The 25,960-nt window shown below is 39.8% G+C and overlaps 1 protein-coding gene across 3 annotated transcripts in view; it reads right to left on the bottom strand.

Annotated features, from left to right (window-relative positions):
- Positions 1-25,298, bottom strand: part of ctnna2 (catenin (cadherin-associated protein), alpha 2) — a 439,259-nt gene extending 413,961 nt beyond the window's left edge. For all 3 annotated transcript variants that reach the window (XM_015943640.3, XM_054744800.2, XM_054744799.2), the window contains exon 1: positions 25,069-25,298. The gene's annotated coding sequence lies outside the window, so the exon portion shown is untranslated. The remainder of the gene's footprint in view (positions 1-25,068) is intronic.
- Between the last annotated feature and the right edge of the window lie 662 nt (positions 25,299-25,960).

Here is a 25,960-nt window from a genome sequence, read left to right as displayed (position 1 = left end):
CATCATTACTTTCTTATATTTATTAAATGTGAACTTGTACCCTAATGTGTACCAGAATAGCATGGTATAAAGGTGCCCATGTCTATAATAGTTTATGCTAAAAATCATGTTTTTTTAAATTGTTTTTCCTCTTCAGATAATAACTGCTGTAACTTACTGAACTGTATTGGAATGTTTACTTTGTGAAGTGCCTTGAGACCACTCGTCGCGATTTGGTGCTATATAAATAAACTGAACTGAATTAAAGGCCGACCGATATACTAACATTTTTTCTACATCGGCCATTGGACAAAATTATTTTTAAAAGCCAATTTAAAATAATAAATAAATAAATCAGGCACCTGTGTGGCCAACTGCCACCACTACTAGACTAAAGACAGGACCTGAAGGGCCCCAACACACTGTATTTTTTTATGTTTTGAGTTTGTTATGTATTTGAAGTTCAATAAATATTAAGAGATTTATTGACCTATTTTATGTATATTACACAGTGAGTGTTCAGTTCTTTCACAATGAATGTGCTGCAAAAATGTGTACATACATCAGCCTTAATAATTGGCTTTAGATAGCAGCCATCCCACTCCCTGCCTCCAACATGACTCCAACTAAAAGGCTAGGTTATCCAGAGTTATCTCTGTAGTTATGCTACTATAGGCTTAGACTGCTGGAGGATACACTGACCACTTTCCACACTCTACTACTTTCTTCTACAATTTGCTCTTTAACTATATTATTTCCTGCTATTTCAGCTGTTAACTTTATTTTTTCTCTAAGTGTTTTTCTCCCCAGAAGAAGCTACAACAATGTTCTGCTGAGCTGTGGTGGCCTCACGGTGGAGGTCATCGGCTTGAACACTGCTGCTAACCACTTAAACATTCTCCCTCTCCTGATAATAACATTTTACTTTCTTTGACATTGAATGTGCTACTACTAGTTTACCTGTTGACTTAATCATAGATTCACTAGGATGAATACAATAAAGTTTATATCTTACTAAATTGAATATTTTCTAAGAAATCACAATGTGACCATAGAAACATGACCCAATGTTGTGTAGATGTGTGTATATGTGTGTGTGGGTGGGCTGGTGTTGGTGTATGTGTGTGTCTGCTCTGTCTTCTCGATCACCAGTGAGTCGTGGTAGATGGCTACTTATACTAAGCAAGGATCCTCCGGAGGTTTCTTCCTGTTAAAAGGGAGTTTTCATCTCCACTGTCGCTTAATGCTTGCTTAGTATGAGGATTGCTGTAAAGACATTGATACTAGTCAGTGACTCGATGCAATTTGCTGGGTTCCTTATATAGGAAACTTTTCACTGATTGGCTTAATGAACTGACCTGTATTGGAATGTTTACTATGTGAAGTACCTTGAGATGACTCTTGTCGTGATTTGGCGCTATATAAATAAACTTGAATTTAATTGAATCAACAGAAAAATTCTTTAAAAATCGGTATCGCATCGGCCTTAAAAAAAACATATCGGTCGGCCTCTAAATTGAATTAAATTGTATATCAGTTCAAAATGCATGGGGCTCTATAGGGCAGGGGGCGGGCTTAGCAAAAAAAGAGAGATTTATGTATTGCCTCCATTATATCTTAGTAGAGGGTAAGACTATCACTTTTACAGATTTCTAAACGATTATCCATATTCTAGACAAGGGAAAAACTCTGGATTGCTGCTCTAAGAATGTGCTGTTTAAAACAACAGTACCTTATGTATTCTATAATTACGGCAAAAAATTGTAACTTTAATTATTCCCTTAAATATGTTAAACAGCTCGATTTTTCAACATCAACTGCAATAAGCGGCTACATTATTGCTTTGCAAGTAACTGAAGGATGGCTAGTGGTCAATCCCATCAGAATTATGAAACTGTATTTCAAAGCTTTGAAGCTTTACATGGAACACAGTGTAATCTCGTGACAGCCCGGTCATAGTTTAGTATCTGGGATTAACTTGTCTACTATAAATAGGTCAAATGTGAAAACAAATCTTTAATCTTGCAGCATAAATAAGGTTCATCAGCCACGATACTACACAGTAATGATCTCACAGAGGTTAAACTGTGAATAGAAAAAGTTTTTTTTGTTAAAATAAGACTAAGAACTACTTTGGCTCTCAGCTTTTATAGAGGCAGTGCTATGGAGGTTTTCCTCTCGTAACCCATGAGCTTAGACAGACCAAGAGGCATTAAATGCAAAAACTCTTGGCTCAGCCACCACCTTGGTCTGCCAATCCAGTGGAACGGCCCCCGATGTCTATGCAATATTGCAGAACTGTGTAAGCTAACAAACCCTACAACATCCAGAGACTTAAGGAAATCTGTGCGGCTCTCATCCACCCTCAGAGCCTTGCCAAGAAGCTTTTTGACCACCTCAGTGACCTCGACAATGGAAGCACGGAATATGGTCAACTCGAACTCATTGTCCCCTGCCTCCCCCGGAACATTTTCAAAGTCCTGTCAGAAGTGGGAATTGAAACTTCTTCTGACAGTAGGCTCTGCCAGATGTTCGCAGCAGACCCTCACAATACATTTGGGCCTGCCAGGTCTGACTGGGATCCTCCCCCACCATCTAAGCCAAGTCACCACCAGGTAGTGGTCAATTGACAGCTCTCTTCACCAGAGTGTCCAAGACATGCGGCAGTATATCAGATGAGATGACAACAAAGTTGATTATCGATCCGCGGCCTAAGGTATCCTGGTGGCAGGAGCACATATGGACACCTTTATGTCTGAACACCGTGTTCATTATGGACAATCCATGACAAAAACAGAGGCAAACCCGATGTCTAAGGTAGCAGAGGAGCATATGTGGTTATTTTTCAACAGGTTTTGATAACTGGACCTCAGGGACCTGCTGGGGATGTAGGAACTGAATTTGGGGGCCACAAGGAAGAACCCCCTGGGTTGGACCTGGCCTGCGATCCGCCTATTGAGTACCTTTGGTTCAGGGAGGTTTTGCTCAAATACATGAAAAGTGAGCTGCAGTAGTGTAACCGTGGAATGAGCTCTACGAAAACCTCAATGGAAACTATTTTAGATGTTATGTTCATCAAGAGCAGCTGTGAGTTGTTAAGCCACAACCTTTTCCAAGACTATGGAGATGAACGGTAGTTTAGAGATGGGTCTGAAACGCCCATGGAGAGATGGATCAAGATGGGTTTTTTTAAGAAGCAGATGGAATACAGCTTTCCTAAAATAAGCAGGGACCTGACCAGAAACCAGGGGACCATCAATTATAGAGAGCACACTTGGGCCGATGGACTGAAAAGCATTTTTAAATAAAGACGATAAGATGTCGAGGGGGCATGCAGAAGTAAGAACGCAAGTGGACTTGATCATTTTTTTCTGGCACAAACAGTTACAGAGTTATGGTAATTCAAAGTTAGCATGACAACCACATCACTGTTACGTGTTAAAGTGGTGTTCATAATAATAATAGCCCTGTTTTCAAATGCTGCTGAACACTGTGAATGATTTGAGGAAAATCGTGAATCGAATTGCAATCGCATTTCAATCTTTGCCTAAAAATCTTTCAGCTCAGAAAAGTCCATCACTGGCTCCATCCCACTGTCACTCATGAGCTACCCACCAAAATACTTGCTACTCCTCTAGGGAGAGCCTCAAATCATTTCACCTTTTTGGAAATGACGACAGCTTCAAACTTAATGACCTTAGTTATGATATCACACAAGGGACATTATTGGACTAGAGAGAGGTGGACCGAACTCCTATGACCCCTCAACACCAATGCAAGGGTGAAGATCACGTCTATGGTTCAACAATCCAGACAAAAACCACACTGCACCTTCTGAATCAAAAGTCTGACAATTGTTCAGAACCACCTTTGCAACACACTACATTTTCCCAGAGAGGCTAAGAAGGGTGAGCTTCAACAGTGGTATAGTGGAAATTAATTTATGAATTGGGAGGGGGTCAGCTTCACCTTAAAACCATGGCTTCTATAGCTGAGCACCGACGCATGTGGGTAGGGCTCGAACACATATGGCTATGTTCCTGTGACCACGCCTGCTTTGTTTTAGAGAAGAGCTGAGTGACCACAAATGTATCTACACACAACAAATGGCAACTTCACAAACCTAAACTATGAAATTATTAAGGTCTCGCAAAGTAGCAGCTGGACTTAAATGAGTAACCAGCTGTTTAGGGAGCAGCTAATGTTGGTGGGGAGCCCAGTCTGTAGCATTTTGTTGACAAGTAGGCAGGACGCTACATTCTGTCAGTAAATCTTCCTTCTCTCACCACAACACCAGAAAGTCTACGTTTTTGTTATTGTGGCTCAACGTCCCCGTTCAGGGAAGTGTTTGCTCCACGATGTCGGGGGCATGTTTACTCATAATATGCTACTAATTAAGAGGAAAAACTGAAGGGACACAATATATTAAATTGATCTCTTTTAATCTCCCAAGGATTTGACAATAAAATTATTGATGCCATAGAGACAATCTGAACTAAGCAAGATTTGCATGAGAAGCAAAGAAAGACAGGAAAACCTTCACCAACAGTGTCTTTCATGGTTTTACACATCAACATGGCTGTCCTTGCTTGGGTCATTTTCTTGCTCGTGCTCTGAATCCTTCATTTGAGCACCACCCACTGACTCCATGAGACTGATGAGGACGCAGAAAGCTTCCCGTTCCAGTGTTAGGCCTTTACATTGGATGGATCAGGAAGGAAATATGATACAGTTGTTATGGTATGAGATGCATCACGCTGACTAATGAGAATTATAAAAAAAAAAAATCTGTCAATGCCTGTTCAGATTTGTACATGGTCTATTATTTCATTTGTATTTTATCAGTCAATATATAATTGTTTATTTCTGTTCAAATATAGTGTATTTAGATTTATTTCTGATTATTATTGATCCCAGAGGAAACTTTAAATATTTTAGAGCTGAATGAAGAGTAATAACCCAATCATGCAAATTATAATCCAAAATACGAACCAGTGAAAGACTGAAAAGTAATAAAGTATTTAAGATTCTTATTTATTTCACATTTTCATTCAATTGAAAATTACTTTTGCTTGTTAAATTTACATAACCTGTGTTTATGCAAAGATGCAACTCATGTACATTCCTGTATTAAATATGAGCAAACTTTAGTTCAATCTTTTTTTGTTTTTTTGCTTTTTCTGGGGGGTGAGGGATGGATCAAGAGGCTTTGCTTACAGGGAGGGGGTAAGATGTTGACATTCACCCAGAGCTCTGATAATTGCATGGCTTCAACTAAATAAGTCACACGGAAAGAAATTAGCCTTTTTGTTTGAATAAAGTTGGACAGAAATTATTTTTTTCTAAATTACAGTTTTATTATTTGAATCGAAAATCTACCAAAAGAACCAAAAAAAATAAACAAATTGTGCAGTTTACAGGATGAACGGCTTTCACAAAGAGGATTTAAAAAACAATAAAACGACCGTGAAACACAAAGTTCCTCAGATCTTCAAACTGTTTTTGTTATGAAATCACAAGAAACCATTTTATTTAGTTTGCCAATTAATTGTGATTTTTATCTCAGATTGCTTTGTAGATCCTGTTATTTACCAATCAAAGAAGCATTACATCCTTAGTAACTATTTTTCTAGAAAAAAAAGATACATTTTAAGTGACAATGTGTAGTTTTTACCATTAATCTCTGAAAATATCAATTGAAAGGTTGTAAATTAATAAAATGATGCCCAGTTGTTAAAAAATATGAGCGATTTCTTAACATATAAACCAGAAAAATTTGGTCAAAAATACATGGGAGCGGGTCTAAGTCTGGGCGACGCCATTTTGGATGCCAGATTTCCTTCTACAGAAGCCCGTGAGGACATAACACATTTACCGATTTGTATCAAAAGGTTCCAAAACTTTCCCCAATAACAAACGTTGTTGTTTTACACATTTACCCATTCGCTTGTTGCCAGTGACAAAAGGGAATGTGATGTGTTTGTCATTTTGCTGGAGGTTGCAATCCCAGGGATTTTTGACGCTAATGGCCATCCGTTGGTAAGGTCTTATTTGAACACAAACATACAGCAGTATGTACTGTCCCCTATCGCCAGGTAAAATACACACTGGCACTTTAAATATTCACGTGAAAATGCATCAACCATAGAGTTCTAACCAACAAAGTGAGAGCTGTATCTCAGATAACAGCCAGAAAGTCTAAATCCTCAGTGATTAAACATAAAAACATCAGTTTGACCTTAACTCAGGTAGAGGTTACAGGTTACTGTTTGAATGGAGGGGCAGTGATGTCTCAATCCAAATTGATGGACTCAGCAACACATTTATTCATAAATTGTCCGAATTTAGATTTAGGAGAGCACAGGCCGTCGTCATGGAAAAGTGAATGAACTTTTCCATGACAAAGAGTGTGGGGGAGGAGCTGGTCCATATGTGGGGCCCATCTCCCTGTAGATCACGCATACAGCTTGTGAATGGGGAGCGGGGTGGGGGGGGTGGATTCTCTTTTTTTTCACCGAAGAGGTTCTGATCCTAGTTCAGGGAAGAGTTCTTAACTGATTTGATTTAATATAAATATGTAAACACAGCTAAGAATCAGTTGGATTTTACACAGCTGGAGCTGAATCACATTAATCAGCTCTTCCAATACATATTTGATGCTCCCTCCGGTTTACTTAAAACTTCTGCAGAGACCTGAAGTGCATGAAAACAGCAAAGCGTTATATCATAGGGTTCTTCTCGTGTGTCCGTGTGTGTGTCTGGCACGCAAAAATCCTCATCAATTTCTATATTAGCTTAATCTTTTTGCCTGGGTCATGGGGAGATGGAGCCAATCTCCACTAGTCCAGGCCAAGGATGAGGTATACAAGCCACCAGTCCTTCACGCACGCACGCACGCACGCGCATGCACGCACGCACACACGCACACGCACACGCACACGCACACACACACACACACACACACAAAGTTTGATTTCGATCCATATTAGGACTTTGTACTGACGTCCATTAAACTTAGAAACTGCATTTATGCCTAACCCAAACCCCCTAACCCTATAACCAATGTTGTTCTATTTCTGACCCTAAGCTAAACTAAAAGTTTAGTCACACCATACCTCCAAAACAAAGTATTAAGGTGTTTTGAACTTTGTAGACCAGCAAAATGTCCCCACAATGTGGAAATGTCCACACGTCACAGGTTAACAGGCTAAATGTGTCCACTTAAACATATGAAGATGCACACACACCTTGGGTCAGTTTAGAATTATCATGTCAAACATATTTGTCAGATTTATCTACCGACAGCCAAGACGTAGAATTGAACAGTTTTGTTTTACATGGTTCAGACAGGAAAGAAGGAAGTAGTCTGATTAAACCCACCCCAACTCCATGCAGAACTGTGAGATTTGAACCAGAGACCTTCTTGTTAACCAACTGCACCACTATGCAGCAAATAAGCAAAGTCCAGATTGGTTAACTCTCTCTCTCTTCATTCAGCAGAACTGTTCTTCAAATGAGATTTAAGCATGAGGGCTTTGAACAGGATCTTATTCACCAACATTATCACCACTCAACATTTCAGTTTGCATGTTTTGTCACCATGATGGAACAATTCTTTCCTCTGGCTCAGCATTGACTAAATCCAAAAGAAGTTTCCACTCCCAGAGACGTGCTGACATGATCTCCAATGGCTGGAAAAACAACGACACTGCAAGTGAGGATGACCCTGAATTACTAACAGTTCACTAAATCACATTGTTGCTGCACATCAGATCTGTAGCTGCAACTTTTACAAGCTGCCTACAGTTCAAACCTTCCATGTTTGCTTGAACATTATTATTTCTGCTAGCAGACAAGCCCCAGCAAAGACATATGCTGAACAAATTCAGAAAATTAGATTTTGATTTGTTGTTACTTCATGCAGGCAAGACAGCTGAAACCACTAACAGACAAAAATAAAAGCAATCCAATCATGTCCAACTCTCTTTCACAAAGATTACGACATTTGCGGGAGACTCGGGGAGAATCGTTAAAACTGTTAAAAGTCTTGGCAGCAACAACATCGTAATGACAGTAGGTGTTTTCTGTTCAGGGAGCATTTTCACTCTTAATTTGAGGGAGATATGAAGCAGTCAGCTTTTTTCTCCATTAGGGTTTTCACCTGATACTACTAAAACTTTATTACAGCTTATTTCTTTTCTTAATTAAATCTCTTATCAACACAGATGTTTAATTTTGCAAAGGAAGCTAATTGTACTCTCTCAGATCAGCAGAAGATAGATAGCAAACAAGCAACCACTGCAAAATAAAGTGCATCCACAGGTTTCAAGAACAAAACACTAAAACATAAATAATCTAGACGGCTGATTTCATCCAAAGTTGACTCACGAAGAAGACAGAGACAAAACAATTCAGTGTGAACTATCAAACTGTACTATCTACTACTCATATTATTACATCACGGTTAGCATGGTTCTCCTAATAGTGGCGATTGGCCAGGTGTGTTTCCACTGTCAGAACTTTATAGGAACCTCCCGACATGTACATGTCTCCATTTGACCAGGCTGGACGTTTGTCTGGGACACTTTCAGGAACACTAATGGGCCATTCCCATCTGTACCGGGTCGGCCCGGGCCGGGTAGCGTAGGTTGTTTACATATCTGGGTGGCCTGGTATTTTTCCGGGCCAACCAAGGCTCATTCTCAGCCCTCTTCTCGAGGAGGTCTGCTTCAGGCCGACCAGGGCCAACACACCCACTGCTGACAGCAAATTCACACCTTCCATAAAGCAAGCCTCTGATTGGTGGGTAGAATCAGCCCACATGGGCTTAAGACAAGGATGTGTGGAATCAACCGGGCCAGGCTGGGGCTACCCGGCCCGGGCCGACCCGGTACAGATGGGAATGGCCCATTTGAGTACCTGATCAGGGGTAGGTACTTGGAACGGCCCGGTGGAGTTGCTGACTGGAACTTTTGGTTAATTTGCGCTGATTGGTTGTACTTCAGTAGGAAATTACATCAGCAGACGTCCAAAACTAACCAGCATTAGTAAAATTAGAAGAGTTCATTGTGAAGCAGAATTGAACAAAATAAACACAGATTTCTATGGCTTCCTTAATCCATCTTTTGTATTTTTGTGCTTCGGTGTTAATGATCCGTGTTCCTTCCCTTTCGCTTGTACAGTGGTCTGTTATGGCTAATTTCTTTAATGTACTTTCTGCTTCTTGTTCCAATGCTCTTGTGCGTCTTCCACTTGTTTTTTCTAACACTCTTTTCTATATTCTATTGTTCGTGTGCTGAGTTGGCGTCCGGTTTCTCCTATGTAAGTTTTATTGCATAGTTTGCATGTTGACTCCACACTCATCTCACGCTGATACCTGATCCAGCTTATCTTCATAAACGAAGAAGGAAGTGATGCCACCAATAGCGGCAAAGCTCTGAGGAAGACCACAGTGTTAGTCAAAACGTCAGCAAAAACAAGGTAAAAACAACTTTTTGCCGTGGTAAAAAGGAACCAAGTAATGCAGTTGGATGAAATTCACAGAATGAACGTACAAACGACTGGTTATCCTGTGGAAAAGCAAACCTGTTCTTGGAAACCTTTAAAATAGAACCAGCTCTGAAGTGTGTGGGATTTTTATGAGCTAATCAGCAGCATCTGGTTGAAAAGAGGACAGGGAGTGGTTGAACTAATTAAGAAAAGTTTAACCCTCAACAGCATCGAGGCTGCAGAGAAAGCAGCAACCAGATCTTCTCATTTGTGCTACAGTATCGGTGGAAAACGAGTTGTCATCTTCTACATCTAAACTCATCTGCATCTTAATTGTTTTTGAAGCCACAACAATGCTGAGCTACTCTCGGCAGAATGCACACCCTTATGTGGCAGAGGAAGGCAGCTTCTAGTGCCAGATGGAGAGGAGTATACGATTGTATAAAACAGGCACCATTTTCCTTTGCTTTCATTTCTATTTTTTGTGCTCAGATGTTGGCAAAATTTTCTAAAATTATATTTCTAGAAATAGGTGTGAGAATTAAACGCTGCATTTCTAACATCCTGTGAAACCAAATTATACTTAGAAACAATCTGTAAAACAACATGAAGTTTGATAAAACGTTGTTCTTTTTAATGAGTATTTTTATATTTATTGTTACGGTCATAAGAGGCTGTGTGAGGTCAGGATATTGGTCACCTGAGAAAGTTGTCCATTTCTTGACTCATCTCAACCAGCAACACCTCCGTCTGTGCAGTGCTTTCATTAAACACCTGTAAGTGTCAGGATTAAAGGTTGGTTTATGCTTGACGCGTCCGTGAGGTTCGCACGGCGAAATTGCGTCATTTTAACAACCACGCCTAAAGTCGTCATTTGCATTTTTTTTTACTGTGTGGACATCGGAATGAGCCCCCGCACCGTGAGAACAAACATCTCAGCTCTAAAGCTGTTCTTCATCCACATACATCGCACGTCACATGATCAGGAAGCAGAAAATCCATGTGTTAGGAGGTCTTTTGGACCGCTGCTGTAAAAAAGGGGAGGCGCAAACCGGAAAAGCTTCTGCCGATCACAATTCAACAAAGAATTATGAAAGAACGGATAAAGCTCGAAACGCGTGATTCGTCCTGATGTAAGAGGTGAGTCTCCTATTTGTTTTGGTTGTATTGGCGTTGAAATCATCCTAGCGTGTAACATTCTGTGACTCTTAAAAAAACAGTAAAAACGGTGAAAAATGCTGGCAGCGATGGGCTTTACCGACCACGAAACGGCTGGCAGCGAATGAGTTAACATTCATGGACTCACCCATCTTGATTTGTGATGGGGAAGGCTGTTGGTTTAGCGTCCAGCAAACAGCAGAGAGCGTCTTGGCTAGTAGAAGCTAACCATTAGCATTAGCAACTCCTCCACATGGCAGAACTCCTCCAGGCTTGAGTTATTTGTGCAGTTATACATTCAGGTTGCAAAGCAAATGGAGTCAGAGTTAGTCGTGTTGGTGTTAGCCAATCAGAGGTGAGATGTTGTAATATCAGGATATAGGCCTGCAAATCCTGCCGTCTGAAGCCATTTTCTCCTCCAGCTGACTTGTACTTCCTGAAACAGGCACATGTGAGCTTTTTTCCCCTCAGAGTACGACTTACAAAGCATTGATTCCTATTAGAGACCACCTCAAATATTGATTGAACAAGTTAACCACATCGTTAAAAGCTATAACACCATCACAACTAAAGACAGCGGTCAATAAAAATAGCTTAGAAATAATGTATGAAATGTGGAACAAACATCCAATTTCTGACATTGAGTAAAGTGAATCGTTTTATTTGGTGGCCTTGTTTCAGGAATAACAGCCATGACGGTGATAAACTGCTGACAAGAAAAAAAAAGAAGGACCAGAAGTCATCAACTCTGTAGGTTTAGTGCAAAGGAGCCAGCAGAGGTAATAAAGGAATGGTCAGGTTACAAACTCGGGACTAAAAAAGTGCACCAGCATCACAAATGTAAGGTGAACTGTCAAACCCAGGACGTATCACAAACCATTTAACAGCATGAACACAATATGCAAGGAAATCTAAAAAAATATTTAAGCAGTCATTCTTTCAAAATAAGCGAAGTTTTTCATTTTCTAATGAAAAAAGCAGAAACGTATCAATGTTCATTAAAAACTTGTGTCCAAGTCAGTCATCTTTTCTGCCGATTAATTTCCACTTCAACAGATCAGCGTTAAACTGCTTTAAATCTTAATATGCATGGTTTAAAATATGGTGATTTTGTGATTTTATGCAGGAAAATACACATGCATTATTTGTGGCTGCATATATATTCTTTATGCAACTGGTGCTTAGTGCTTCAACAACTCTCAAACTCTGCTTAAAGCTTTAGGAAGTTAAAATCTGAAACTATTTAAGATGCTGTTTGTGGATCACTTATGGGATACAGGCTACCCTGTTCCTCTTGTGAATCTAAATATTCCAACATCAGAACACACAAGTTTCAGTCATTTTATTTCACCTTGTATCTGCACACATTACTATCAATGAATTGCAAAAATTAAAATAAAATAACAATAGCATTAAAGAAAAACTGATTTGGGACCTGGACAACAAAAATCTGAGCTGCAGCCTGATGTGAAGGCTTTATTTAGGGCTGAAATATTGCTAACGTTACAAACATTGATGCTGGTGTGTTTTATAGAATCAGTGGAACATTCTACAATATATCCTTGACAAAGCCATGTTTTGTACCTTGACCCAAGAGGACGGGTCCACTGGGCAGCAGCTTCAGCTGTGTTGTGTGTGCAAAAACAAACTGATTAAGGGTTAGCCTCGATGACGAGAAAGAAAACTTTTCTCCCGTCAGAGCTGCTTCACATAAAACAGGAGAGCCACAGTTTCATTTAAAAAGCTCAGACAGGCGAGGACTGTGATTTTCTTCTGGTCCCTAAATCATTTAGAACAACAGAAGAAAATGCGAAGGTCGTCTCCTGTAGAGGATTCATCCTAAATTAAAACGTTCTGGTCTTAAGAAAAAGTGTGTAAATAATAATCACCTATAAATGCTCACTGACTTAGTTCAGGGTGGGATGAGAGGTGGGATTCACTTCAAATGGGTTGGAACCAGAGTTCTTTAAGATTAAACGTATTTGCAGAATAAAAGAACAAAGAACAGGCAGAGGTTATGTTCTAAACCTGAGAACGTCTTGGTCTGCAACAAAACTGCTAACCACTGGGACATCTCGCAGCCTCAAACTAGAAACAGTTAGAGGAAATACGACAGCTTACAATGCATTAATCATGTCTGCTAAACATATCTCTCAAAAGGAATGTTCAGTTAGAAAACAGATAATTAGCGAACAGCAGAAATCATAAATAAGATGCATGTCAAGGCACACGGGACCCCCAGGTCATGCAGCAGAGCTAGCTCATTTTCTGTTTGCGCAGAAGGTTGCTACTCATCCAGATGGCGTGTGGAGTCAGAAACATTGCTATGGAGCCAGGTTGCAGGCAAAACAATAACACAGCAGCCTTTTACTTTCTGTGGATGTAGCTTTTTGCAACTGTAGATTTAAATAATAGGGCTGAAACGAATCATCCAATGGTTTGATTCATTAAATTTCTCAAATATATTTTTACTGATTGGGAGCTTCGTGTACACCACAGTCTGAACTCATTTTACTGGCACACAATGTGGTCCTCTCTGCACTGTGGAGGAAAATAGAGAAACCAGCTAAGACATTGACCCTTGTGAAAGGCAGAAACGGTACAACGTTTTGGATCAAGGGTTAAACTACGGGCAGTTTGGCTAATGCTAATGCTAGCTCGTAGAATGCTCACGATTAAGCGGGGTTCGGAAAAACACGATAGTTGTGAATCACTAAACTTTACAAGCGGAAGAAAAATCCCCACCATCCTGTTTATTTGTGTTTTTCTGCAGCCTGCAGCGTTATGGAGCAGAACCACAGCAGATACCCGGAGTCTGGCTGCTACTACGAGTCTGCTACACGTGCCGCAGCAGGTCTATGGCAAGAAGTTGTAGTATGCAAGTCATAATTATTTCTATCTTTGAATACAATTTAACACCAGTTTGATACATATTATTGAGCCTTTTATAATTTTGCTGTTTTAACACATTTTTAGCAGCAAACCACAGTCTTGTTTCACTTGAAACATCATCAAAAATTTCTATTAATAAACAGAGGACTCAATATAATATTCAAATACTAAATTATTTGATAGCTCCAGCCCTAAATAACACACCTTATTAAACAGAGAAATGACTGATTATTGTATTAAGTGCTTGGGAGTTTTCTGACTATACAAATGCAGCCCAAGAACATTTTATTTCCACCTGTTCCATGCAGCTAAACTAACGCGTCTTCCACAATGACAAAATATCCATCAGAACATTTACACCGGCCGGCGGCTGCAGTGCAGACCTGTATCTGGAAAGTTCTCACGCAGAGTTTAGTTGTCCAGGATGCCGTATACGGATTGACGTGAAGTGACAGAAATTACATGCGCCAGACAGGAAGTGAGACATGTTTCAGAAAGGTGCATCCGCTATATTTGGAAAAAAAAAAATCCTTGTTGCATTTTTCAGAGAGCAGATTTTGGAGATTTTCAGCACACAAATCGCAGTCGGTGTGATTGACAGGTCGTCTGAACGTCGTACAGAACCCGGACCGCCTCTGCTCCATTTTGGACTAGTCACATCTGGCTACTTTGCTCTTTTGCCCCATTTCTGCCTCTTCAGATTCCCCTCGCACAGTCAGCCTGCTGCCTCCTCAGCAGTTGGGCCAGGTCAACTGCTTGGTCGAGAATAATTTAGTCCCCATATCTTATTTAAAACATGCTGATATGCAACAAGTTATATTTTAGCATATGCAAACACATTATAACCCTTTACCTCACAGAAAAGTTTTTATCCATCCAAAGTCTTTTATAAAATCCTCACAACATTGCTTCTGTCCACTTCCTGCCTTTTTTCAACCTGCACACACCCTCCAGGAGCTGAGAGTGCACTTTAAAGCAGCAGCGTGCAACTCCAAATGTCATGACAACTTCAGTGTGACACAGCTTGCAAGATTAAAGTGCAAATCTGTCTACACAGTATGACTAGAATCAGGTAGCACAGATTAACTGAGTACAAAAGTGAAGCACGGATGATATCACACCAAAAATGACCTTTTAAAGTTGAATATGTATCAGGTGCTGCGTTTTATGTGCATGTCCACATATGTGATGCAGATCAAAGACAATAACTTCTTAGATTAGAGGAAAAGTAGCAGCAAATAGGATCCCTGCACTGAATTCAAAGAATCCATCCTGATGGAAAGAGTAAAAATACAGTCTAATGCAGCAAAAAGGCAGCGACGCAGCATCCCACCCCACAACCGCTGGCATGTGAATCATGCAAAAAGGATTATTCTACAGTTTTATAGGCCAGCACGTTACACCCGTTTCTATAATAATACAAATAACCTGGCTAAACATGATAAGCTATTTAGAAACATTTCACTTCATGTGAAAAGAAAACTTTCTTTCTTTAAAGTTACAGACAGGAGAGGACTTTAAAATATCAATGCCACGCAGGTTTGCCTTGAGAGGATTGACTCATAAAACATTTACAGCTCGTCTATTTGACTTCCTTCTCTGGCTGCTTGAGCAGAAACATTGACCACATACTCTAGCCTCTCATGGATTTTCCAAAAGAATTCACATGAGTTAAACAAGCTTTAAAATGGATGAACCATAGCAGAAAATAAATAAAAAACAAAGAAAAAATGGTTTACTAGACAGTATGTGGGTGTTCTCTCCACCAGTTGCTGTATCATAGTCAATTGGATCATCTCACTGAAATTTGCCTTTTCACAAAGACTTTTTAAAGGTGTAGGAAACATGTTAAATAACTACAGTTGCAGTGGTCTCTGGTATGAATTAATGCCTTGCAAGCCATACTCTGAGCAAAAAACGCCCAGAAACGTCTGCATCAGCTCGGGCAAGTGTGCCACATCAGAGGAGATCTTGCCTCAGATTGGATAACAGCAACGTGACTCTACCACCAACTCCGTTGGCTCTGCTACATGGATATTTTATCTCCACAAATATCACAAGCCTGGAGGAGCTTCTGCCATGTGGTTGAGTTGCTAATGCTAACAGTTAGCTTCTGCCAAGACTTTCTCTGCTGATTCTGGAAGCTAAAACAACAACCTTACCCACAAGACAAGCAACTGGGTCTGTGAAAACACTTACATTTATAGTAGAGATGTAAGAAGATATCAATATGGCAATATATCGCAATATTTTCCCCAGCAATATATCGATATTCAAAAGCTGTGTATCGAAAATATCGCTATGGCAATATATCGTGGTACTTTTTCCTGGGATATTACATCGATATTCAAAAGCCGTGTATATCATTTTTGGAAGAAGTTACATGCAAACATTTGTGTATTTTCTTTTCTTTTGGTGCAATTCAGATGCCGACTGCTAGTTGACAGCAGTGTGCAATGGGTTTTGTTTCCACCACTGAAATATAAATCCCTCAGTTATGTTTGATACCTCACGTTAAACATGTCACGTATCAGTTTGGACTGTTAATTGAGTCTTCCTACAATAAATTCAGTCTAAACAAATTGCTAATATTGTCTGACTGGCCCCTCGTATCGTGATATGTGTTGTATTGCCAGATATTCATCAATACATATACCTAATTTATAGTGTGGAAATCAGTGTAATTTTAAGGGAACATGCTGAAATATCAAGGCTTAGAGTACTCCAAATTTCAAGTAATGATTTTAAAGCTAGTTTACATCTGAAACTCTCCCCAGCTTTGTTAGCAGAATGTATCTTTTAGAGGTATTTTATTTAATTTTCTACAAAACGTGAAGTCTTCAAGATTCTAAACAGCTGTTAAAAAAAATCAGCCGTAACCTGAATAAGAAACTCCAGCTACAGAAGACATTAACATTTAATTTGGCATTTCAACCAATGTCGTGATGACAAAAAGATGCACTTTTTGGCATTTTTCTATTATTTAAAAAAATAACACTTGAGATGATTTGCAAAGCACTGTGTACTATTTCTTTCAGGAATTTTATTCAGCTACATCCGCCCACAGCCTAATGACTAATTAAAGATGGGTGGATAGATGGATTTTTTTCCTGTAGTAATGGCATCGTTGCAGAGAACAATGCTTGGCCGGAACAATACAAACGTGCGCTAGAACGGTCTTTCTGCCAGCTACTGTAGATGTTGTTGTGGTTTAAGCAAATGCACATCTTATAAAATTTTAAATTGCATTCTTGATCATTGCTGCTGAACCAAACTGCTGCTGACTCTGTTCTTTATTGCACTGCTGGATCTTCTGCTTTATCGTCCATCTTTAAACAATAAGGTCCTCTCTCCTTTTATAATCGAGTGCAGGACAATAAACGGCATATTAATTTAAGTGAGTATCCACACACCCACGCTGCAGACTAATAATACTTTTAAAACACTTAATATCACATGAAATGATGCAACATTGCATCCCTAACATAACTAACCTTATAAAAATGTTTGTTAGGTCAGCGCAGTTCCACATTACGGCTTTAAGAGGTTGGGACAGTTAAAATTGATGTTGCAGGCATGGAAGCTACAATTATCGATTGCTTTGCAATGTTTCCATCGCCCCGTCCTCTAAAAACTCTCAAGCACATGTGCACAAGTTTGAGTGAAAGAGGGCCTAGGAGGGCAAACAATCCTGTTCCACTTAGTGGGGGAACCATGGCTACCTTAAAGGCGTGCTTCGGCATAACAACAACGAGGGTTCCATGGTAGTCAGTCAATATTGTTTGCTCTCCTGGGAGACAGGAAACACAAAACACTCCTGGCTGCCATTGATTGCATGGTCTCACACATAAATTACATCTTTCTTTCTGATGCCAAGTGAAAGAAATGTGATTTCTTCTCAAAGTGGCATGGTGATTGGGAGCATTTAGATGGTTACATACAGGTGGATGTCAAACTCTGCTCTTTTATTATGTTGAAGGATGAATAAGGAAAGATGTGGCTGTGCCTCAAAAAACACCAAGAAAGTCAAACATGGAGAAAAATCTCATTTTGGCTTTGTTACATGGTTGAAATTAAACTTTGTCATCTCTTTTAGGAGTAACAAAGGAAATTAAATAAATAAAGTAAAGAATAAAGGTATAAAATATGGTTGAGGGCAGATGGTAAGACGGTGATAAACATATGCAATTATTTCCCAAAGGGCAGTGGAGAGTCTGTCCACACTTGGCAGCCTGGAAGCACAGCTTTTGCCTCGTCTGCCTCTTGTCGGTATTTAGCAAGACATGTTGTGTTTTTCTTCTAATGCTTGTTAAGTGGAATTACAAAGATCTGTTATTTCATGTTAGGCAAACTCTCAGGAAACATCTAAATAGCTCATTCAATTTTAGAACTACTGCACTGAAATCAATGTCAGGTTGCATGGATTGATGTGCAGATAATTTACATCAATCGTTAAGGTCATTTTACTGGCAGAGAGGAAATCATTTGTATCTTAGTCACTAGGAGGTGCAGAGAGTTGTAATACTTTGAAATATTGTGATATTTCATATTATGATACTGAACTGATATTTTACAGCAGTTTATACATTTTTATTGAGAATTTACATGCAAACATTTACTGTATTTCTTTTGAGTGTTGCACTTCAAACTCAAACTGCTAGGTGGCAGCAATTTTATTCACCTTCATTCTGACAGAATGACGAGATCTCCTGAAAACTCCGGATGTGCCTCGGAAGTGTCTGGCTTGAGTTTCTTTAAAGGAGTGGTTGATTCATTCATTCGCTACACTTACAGTGGTTTCTAGTAGGAATGAATGCCTCTTAAGTCATTCTCAGTGGGAGGGAGGGGGGGTGGTGGTGGTGGGTGGGGGGGGGGGGGGGAATACCAGTGCACTACTTCTTAGACCTAAAAGCAGTGTTGGGAGTAAGACGGTACAAAAGTACTTAATTACTGTAATGCATTGCTTTTTGCTGTAATGTGGTAATGTAAGGCATTACAGGGAAAGAAAATGGTAATATTTACTCAGTACAATTGTCAGTAACGTGGTAATTACAATGCATTTTTAAACCCAGAATCAAGATGTTGGTTTCCTAAGAATTCAAATTGCGGGAAGCCTGAAAAAAGATCCAGTATTTACATATATGACGTCATTTATGGACTCAGCTTTGTGGGCATTCTATGAGCAGAGAGGACGCAGCGGTAATGGCTGAAATACTCCAGCTGCGTCCTGCGCACAGCCGCTGTTACATTCACAAAATCGATCCACCAAAACAAAACAATTCACTTGCAGTTGTTCATATCAGCCCATATTCTCTGGTACTTTATGTACGTTTTTGGCGTGCTTTGCCTCAGCTGAGTTTAGGGCTGGGCAAAACGATTATTTTTGTAATCGATTAATCTAGCGATTATTTTTTCGATGCATCGATTAATCTAACGATTAATTTGTTAATTTGATTAGATTAAATTATTGATTATTTCCCAATTATTTACTTGTATAGCAGTTTGATTATTACTAATTTATGTATCTCAGTGAAATAAATGCAAATTTCTTCATTTGAACACATTTTAATTAAAAATTTCAAAAATAAAGTTGTTGTAATAGTAGTACAATCTTACGTTAGAGATAACATTTAACAAAAAATCATATGTTGTGCAAACTATTCATATAAATCAAGGAGAATTTATAACAAAAAAATATATATATAAATAGCAGCAATGGCGTCTTTTAACAAACAAAATCTAACATAAGTAACCTAAGTAGGACTCTGTGACTAGACTTGTCCAAGCATCAGTGGTAAAGGAGATTTTGGATGAGGCCTTTTTTAGTTCGGTCCTTAGTTTCTCAACTGAAGTTTGATGCTTTCTCTCCATCATGCTTGTAAAATGGCGCCTAGAAGGCAGAGTGTAACCTGGTTGAAAAGTGGTCAGCATTTCTTTGAATCCTTCACCCTCAACCACAGCAAGTGGTCTCATGTCTTTCAGAATCATAGATAGGACGCTTTCAGTAAGTACAGCCACCTCCTGGGGGGTGCAGGGCGTTCTTTTCTGACAGTAGTCCTCCAGACTTTCCTGTTTGTTCCTGAAAACATAAATCACACAGACAACACACAGATGAATTAAAATTATTACAAAATATTTATGTAGAAAGCATAATATCAAAATAATAATTTGAAGATCTGTAATTCAGTGTTTTCTCAAAATATTTAATCTATAAGATTTGTTTAAAAAGAGGTTTTTAACACAAAATGCTGCACATTTTTGTAGTCATTAGATGGTGCAACTTAGATCTATAAGATCAACAAGCTAACGTTCAAACAGGATGAGGCATTAAACTTGACAATCAAGAGTCCGTTGTCATTTTGCTTTTGCAAGCACTTCAACAATATTGTAATAATGTCCATGACGGCTACATTTAGCAGGTGATACATTGTCTTTGTTAACATTTTTACTGCGGACAATTAGCGCTGTCCCACATTTTCAACTCTGGCTGATTCTCATAATCAGCACGTGTGTATTCCGACTCATTTGGCCATCATGAGCCACAAATAAAAACCAACAAAACAGATAACAGCTGCTGCTATATGTTACTGCTAAGCAGCGTGGCAGCAGTGGGTCTGCTTGTGTGTGTGAGTTAGTGCATGGCTACGTGGGAGTGTTTGGATGTTATAAAACAGCGTTAGTAAAAAAAAAGTTGAAAACTTACGGTGTTTTTTCGTTTGCCGAAGCTGCTCCTGGATGCCTTCGTTTGAGGTGCTGGTGCATAGCCGTCGTGCTTTTATGATAGGCCATTTCCACTTTACACAGCCAGCAAACGACTGAATTGCTTCCTTTTCCGTTAAAATAGTCCCATACCTTTGAACTGCGAGTTCGGGTTGAGTGATTTAAGTCGACTGCCCCGCTCATGTTGCCACTACTCGCCGCTGCCATGTTTGTTTTTGAACGTGATGACGCATCGACGCAAATTATTTGCGTCGACGTATTTTACGTGTCGACGTAATCGATTACGTCGACGCGTCGTCCCGGCCCTAGCTGAGTTCATAATCTGTGCCCCGGTAATTTCAAATCATTGCTGCAGGAGCGCAGCACATACTAAGCTTTTTTTTTTTTTTTGCGTTCGGCAGATCCCTTTGGCTGATTAGTTAGAAAGTAGGAAATATAGGAAACGTTTGCTGGAAGACGGAGAAAAGATGCAGTATGCAGGAAGGTTAGAGAGAGAAAAGGCAGGAAATTATTCAAATAAAATCAAGACAACAAAACAAAATGCTTGAAAAGGAAAAAAAGAAGTAGGTAGATTTATCCCCAATACACATTAGTACCAGCGAAAAGCAAAAATATATAAGCATTTAATATTTATACATGTGATAGAATCAGATCACCCTCAAAAGTCAGTCCCACATCCAGGGCCGTATCAAGACATTTGGGGATCAAGGTAAAATAGGCTTGGAGCCCCCACCACCTCACTCCCTGCTCAGTTAATATAAGATGGCAGCGTGCTGAAAGTACAGTTTGTTGTTGGATTTATTTAATAAACAATCATTTTAAAAACTGTTATTATATCTGACTGTTTTAACAGCAATCCTAGCTCAGACACCACATCACCTTCCACTGTATATGTCAAGAGTTCACTGAGTGTCAGATTACCAGATTCATATTGAAGTTCTTTGGTACGTTCTTTCTGTGTTTGGCTTCTAATTCCATTTTGGTTCTTTTTTAAAACACAGGAAAGGTTTCTCTTTACCTTGCTGACAGTTTTGTTTGCGTCTGCAAAGATCCTCATTGCTGACGCTGATGGTTGGCGTTACTTCCTACTCTGTGCCGAACAACAGAAATACAAAAGATGGATAAAGGAAGTTATAGAGATAAGGAGACATGGATGTGGGACTATGAACAGAGACGATGGGGTCTACACATTGGATCGCGCATGGGACTGCATCATCGGAGAGGGGAGAGTGGGCAGCAGAGGGCGACAACGTCCTCTGCTGCCCGCGGATAAACGGAGTAGGAAGTGACGCCACCATCAGCGTCAGCTCTGAGGATGCTTGCAGACGCAAACAAAACTGTCAGCAAGGTAAATCATATTGAAGTTGTTTTGGTGAAAGTAACTTAAAGCAATGCTAAAGTAGTGTAATGCCTTACATTTTAAAATCAGTAATATTGTAATGTAATGAATTACTTTAAAATGAGGGTAACAAGTAATAAATAATGCATTACAGTTTTGAAGTTACTTGCCCAACACTGCCTAAAAGTAGCCCAAATCACAGCTGAGCTTCAGACAGCAGATTTTGGAGTCTTATTTCCTGATATTTGGACAGCTTGTCCCGGACTGGATAACAGCAACGCGTCTACCACTGACTTGCAACGCTGATGTTTTATCTCCACAAATAACACAAGCCACACTTCTGCCATGTGGTAAAGTTGCTAATACTACCGTTTAGCTTAAACTAGCCGAGATGTCTGCTGCTGATTCCCAGACATTAAAACAACAGACTTCTCCATCGTAAGCCAAGATCCAAGAATGTTAATTGACAGTGTGATGTAGATCTGTCAAGATTTTCAAAACCAAGAGTTTTACTGTCTATTTTATATCAACAGCTAATGCAGAAGATATGTGTAAGAGACTATTTTCATGTTCAGTCTGTATGAATAACTGAGTGTAAAAAAAAATAACATTTTAAAAAATTGGTTTTCAGTCAACCACACCTTTAAAAAAATTCTGTCTTAAAAATTGCAGATATTTGGCTTTCAGTATTGCGACAGATCCTAATTCCAGATTCTTGCTAATACACACTCCTCGTTAGGGCTTCAGCTATCGAATTAATCGAATGTTTCAAGTGAAAGGAAATTGTGGTCTGCTGCTAAAAATAGGAAATAGGAAAATAAATCAGCAAAAGTAGTTCCCTCTTTCCCAGATGATATGTACAGTTAATAAATGTTTTATTGAACAAAATTGGACTTACATTTCAGTCACATTTTAGGTTTTAATTAATAGCACTAATACTATAAAATAACATATCTAAATATATCTGCATATAATCGGTAGAATTTAATAATAATAATAATGCATTGAACTTATATAGCGCTTTTCTAGACACCCAAAGACGCTTTCACACACTCTCACATTCACACACTGCTAGTGATGGTAAGCTACTTGTAGCCATAGCCGCCCTGTGGAGGTCTGACAGAGGCGAGGCTGCCATTTGGCGCCGTCGGCCCCTCTGACCACCACTAACACAGGCAAGTTGTCATTAACATGTTTGGTAGTTAGCTACTGGAAACGCTAATAACAAATAAATCCTCAAACTTTTCTCACAACCTGAGGAACTCAGCAGATGAGCCCATCTTCTGTTCTGTTCATGCTTATATCTGACAAATCCTTACAAAATGAACTGAGCACCACTTGGATGGAGACAACACACGGATATCCATGCAGCTCATGACAGAATGGACGTCCACACCTCCTTGCCAGTCAACAGCTCAGATTCTAAATTCAGCTTTGTGACCTCCACAAGCCCCGAGATCATCAATCTCCAGTTACAGGAGGGGAATGTGACTCTGGAAGCTTTGGCTTGCCTCATCCTGTTACTGTACCGTGCAGCGTGATTAAAGCTAAACCATACACACTCACAATTACTGATAACCCAGAAACAGCAAGAAAAACATGTTTAATTATGGATCAAGTATTGATGGTGTGGAACACTCGTTTAATCAATACATTAGCAGTGAATGTCTTCTAAGTCATACTCGGAGGGGGCAACAAACACCGGCGCACAATTTCCAGGAACTAAAAGACCCAATCCCAAAACTTGCACTGCGCCATATGGTCTTCAGCAAAGTGCACTTGGAGGAAGAGCAAAGTTAATCTTTGAGTGCCTAGCACACAGTGTGCAAATAATTGCCGAATTGGGACCGTGAGCATTGCGTCATCGACTGCAATGCATGCCGGTCACTGTTTGTGCTACTTTATTAACAACTTTCAAACTATTTCTTGACAAAATGTACTTTCTTTGCTGTTGCATGAATAAATATAATTAACTGTCTTAAAACTAACTTCTTTTGTTTGAAAATATATTTTCAGAAAAGGCACTTGAGCCATTGTTCCGCCTTCTTCTCAAACTTCCCACACAGCAATGGATTGTGGGTAATACCCTTTAAAGTGTGGCAAAGTGTGGATCAAGCAGAAGGGGTGTGCACTTGAGGATCAGGACACCTTATGCACTCGCACCTCTGTACTGGAATGCACAACTGAAGCGTGCAAGAATGGAAGTGCGAGTATTGGGATTGGGCCGAAGATTGCCACATCACAGCTGAGTTTCAGATGGCAGAATTTGGATTGTTATTTCCTGATATTTGGACATCTCTCCTCTAGCTGGATAACGGCAACACGACTCTACCATTGAACTTGTTTGCTTTGCAACTGTAATGTTTGATCTCCACAAACAACACAAGCCTGGAGGAGTTCAGCCATGTGGTGGAGTTGCTAATGCTTCTAGCTGAGACGTTCTCTGCCGTTTCCTGGATGCTAAACCAACGACAGCCTTCCCCGTCGCGAGCTAAGATGGGTGAATGTTAATTGATGGTGTGATGTAGATCTTTCAGGCTTTTCAAATTCTAGAGTTTCACCATCTTTTTCTATCAGAATATAATGCAGGACATAGGTGTAGGAGACTATTTTCATGAAAAACTAAATCAGAAATAAGATTTTTTCAATGTTTTTTCAGTTACACACTTCAACTTCATCAAGCTTGCATCTTTTTGCATGCTGATTATGAACCAGCACATTAAAACTGCCAGGTTACCGAGATGCACAAACAGAGCTCACTGAGACTGCTCTACAAAGTCAGCTTGCACTTGCATGGTGAGACATGTAGCATCAGTTTGCAAATGAAACCAAGAATTTAGGAATTATTTTTTTAAAAAATCATCTAAATTGGTGGTGCATTTAAAAAAAACGTTCAAATCTACTCCTATAAACTTAAACTAATTTGCTACAGAGACCTGCCAGCCCAACAAAAGATGTAATTTACATTATTAGAAAAGGTAAACACAAGAAGGCAGGAAGTCGCACCGCTCATAAGTCAGTAGAGGGCTAATTATGAACCAGCTGGTTAATAATTAATCAGCAATTAAATGCAGGTGTGTGATTTACGAGTGAACAAAAAGTGTCCTGTGTGTGTGTTAGCTTAGCCTAGCAGCTTGTTATTGCCGGAGCAGCCTTTCAGCACTCGGCTCGCTGGATAGCAGTGTTGGGGTGCAGTTAAGAGAAGGCTACAGCGGAGTGGGCGACGCTGGTTCATGCTAACAGACACGAGTCCGGCTGAGAAAATAAACGAGTCTCGTTAGAGAACCGGGAGTTGTTCCGTATCCCGCTGCGGTGACTTCTTTAGCACCCAAGCGCGGAAGCCGAGGCTCAGTCTGTGATGAATGAAAAGCCGGACATCGCCTAATGCTAACGTTAGCAGCACGGAGGTGCAGTAAGTGTAAAAGGCTAACAAGCTGCTAGCTGGAAAAACCTCCCCATCTCACCAGCCAAGGCTCCCAACTCACTATTACCTTGAATTGGTGGAGGTGACGCCTCTTGCAGGTTGTCAAACTGTGCGCGGGTCCTTGATTTCACAAGGTACTCCCCAAAAATGGTGTTCTCCTGTTCAGCAAACCCCCAGAGAGTGACTGACTATCCGGTCGGACGCTCTCCGTAATCTTGTGGTGCTGAAGCTGAGGCAACACGCTTTTGTCGGTGTGTCGGAAATGCCTCCTCCTCCCACGGTGCCTGCGAAATAATGACCCCTCCCAGCTCTCCAGCCGCAACAACGGAGTAGGCAGGTGCAAATGGGTGATGCGCTAGTAACAGAGAGCCTTGCAACATAGTGGGCTGTGCGCTCGATTCCAGGGTTGTCAAATCAGAGGAGGCTCCAGCCTTGGCGCATGCGCAGAACCTTCAGAGAGAGGGAGAGAGAGAGAGGGAGAGGGAGAAGTGAAAACTGGACTTCTGAGCTTTCACATGGTGGGAGTGTGATGTCAAATGTTATGGAGGAGATGAAACTTATCAGCGTACAAAAAGAATCAATCCATGTTTACTTATAAAACACTTTACACAACCCAGACGGTGGCTAACATGCCAAACATGTAATATGGAAAGAAAGAAACAGTAAAAGCAACAATTAAATAATTAGAAACCACTGTAAAAAGTAAAATAATCCAAACCAGTTTAAAACAATTAAGAACTTCTATAAAAAGTCATAAAATCGGCACCATATTCGGAATCTCTATAAAATAATAATAAAGACAGTTTAGGAAAGCAAAAATAATAAGCTCAAATGGGCAAATCAAGAGAGAAATTCTAAAACTGAGAAAGTCAAAAACTCACAGGAATGTTCTGACCCTTTGGTGATGAAATAAATCTGTTGTAGCTAATCTCAAATTCTGATAAAATTCTAATCCTGTT

The sequence above is a fragment of the Nothobranchius furzeri genome, chromosome 6 (genome assembly GCF_043380555.1).
Source record: "Nothobranchius furzeri strain GRZ-AD chromosome 6, NfurGRZ-RIMD1, whole genome shotgun sequence".
Lineage (NCBI taxonomy): Eukaryota > Metazoa > Chordata > Actinopteri > Cyprinodontiformes > Nothobranchiidae > Nothobranchius > Nothobranchius furzeri.
The sequence above is the reverse complement of the archived record's forward strand: the minus strand, read 5'-3'. Positions and strand labels throughout refer to the sequence as shown.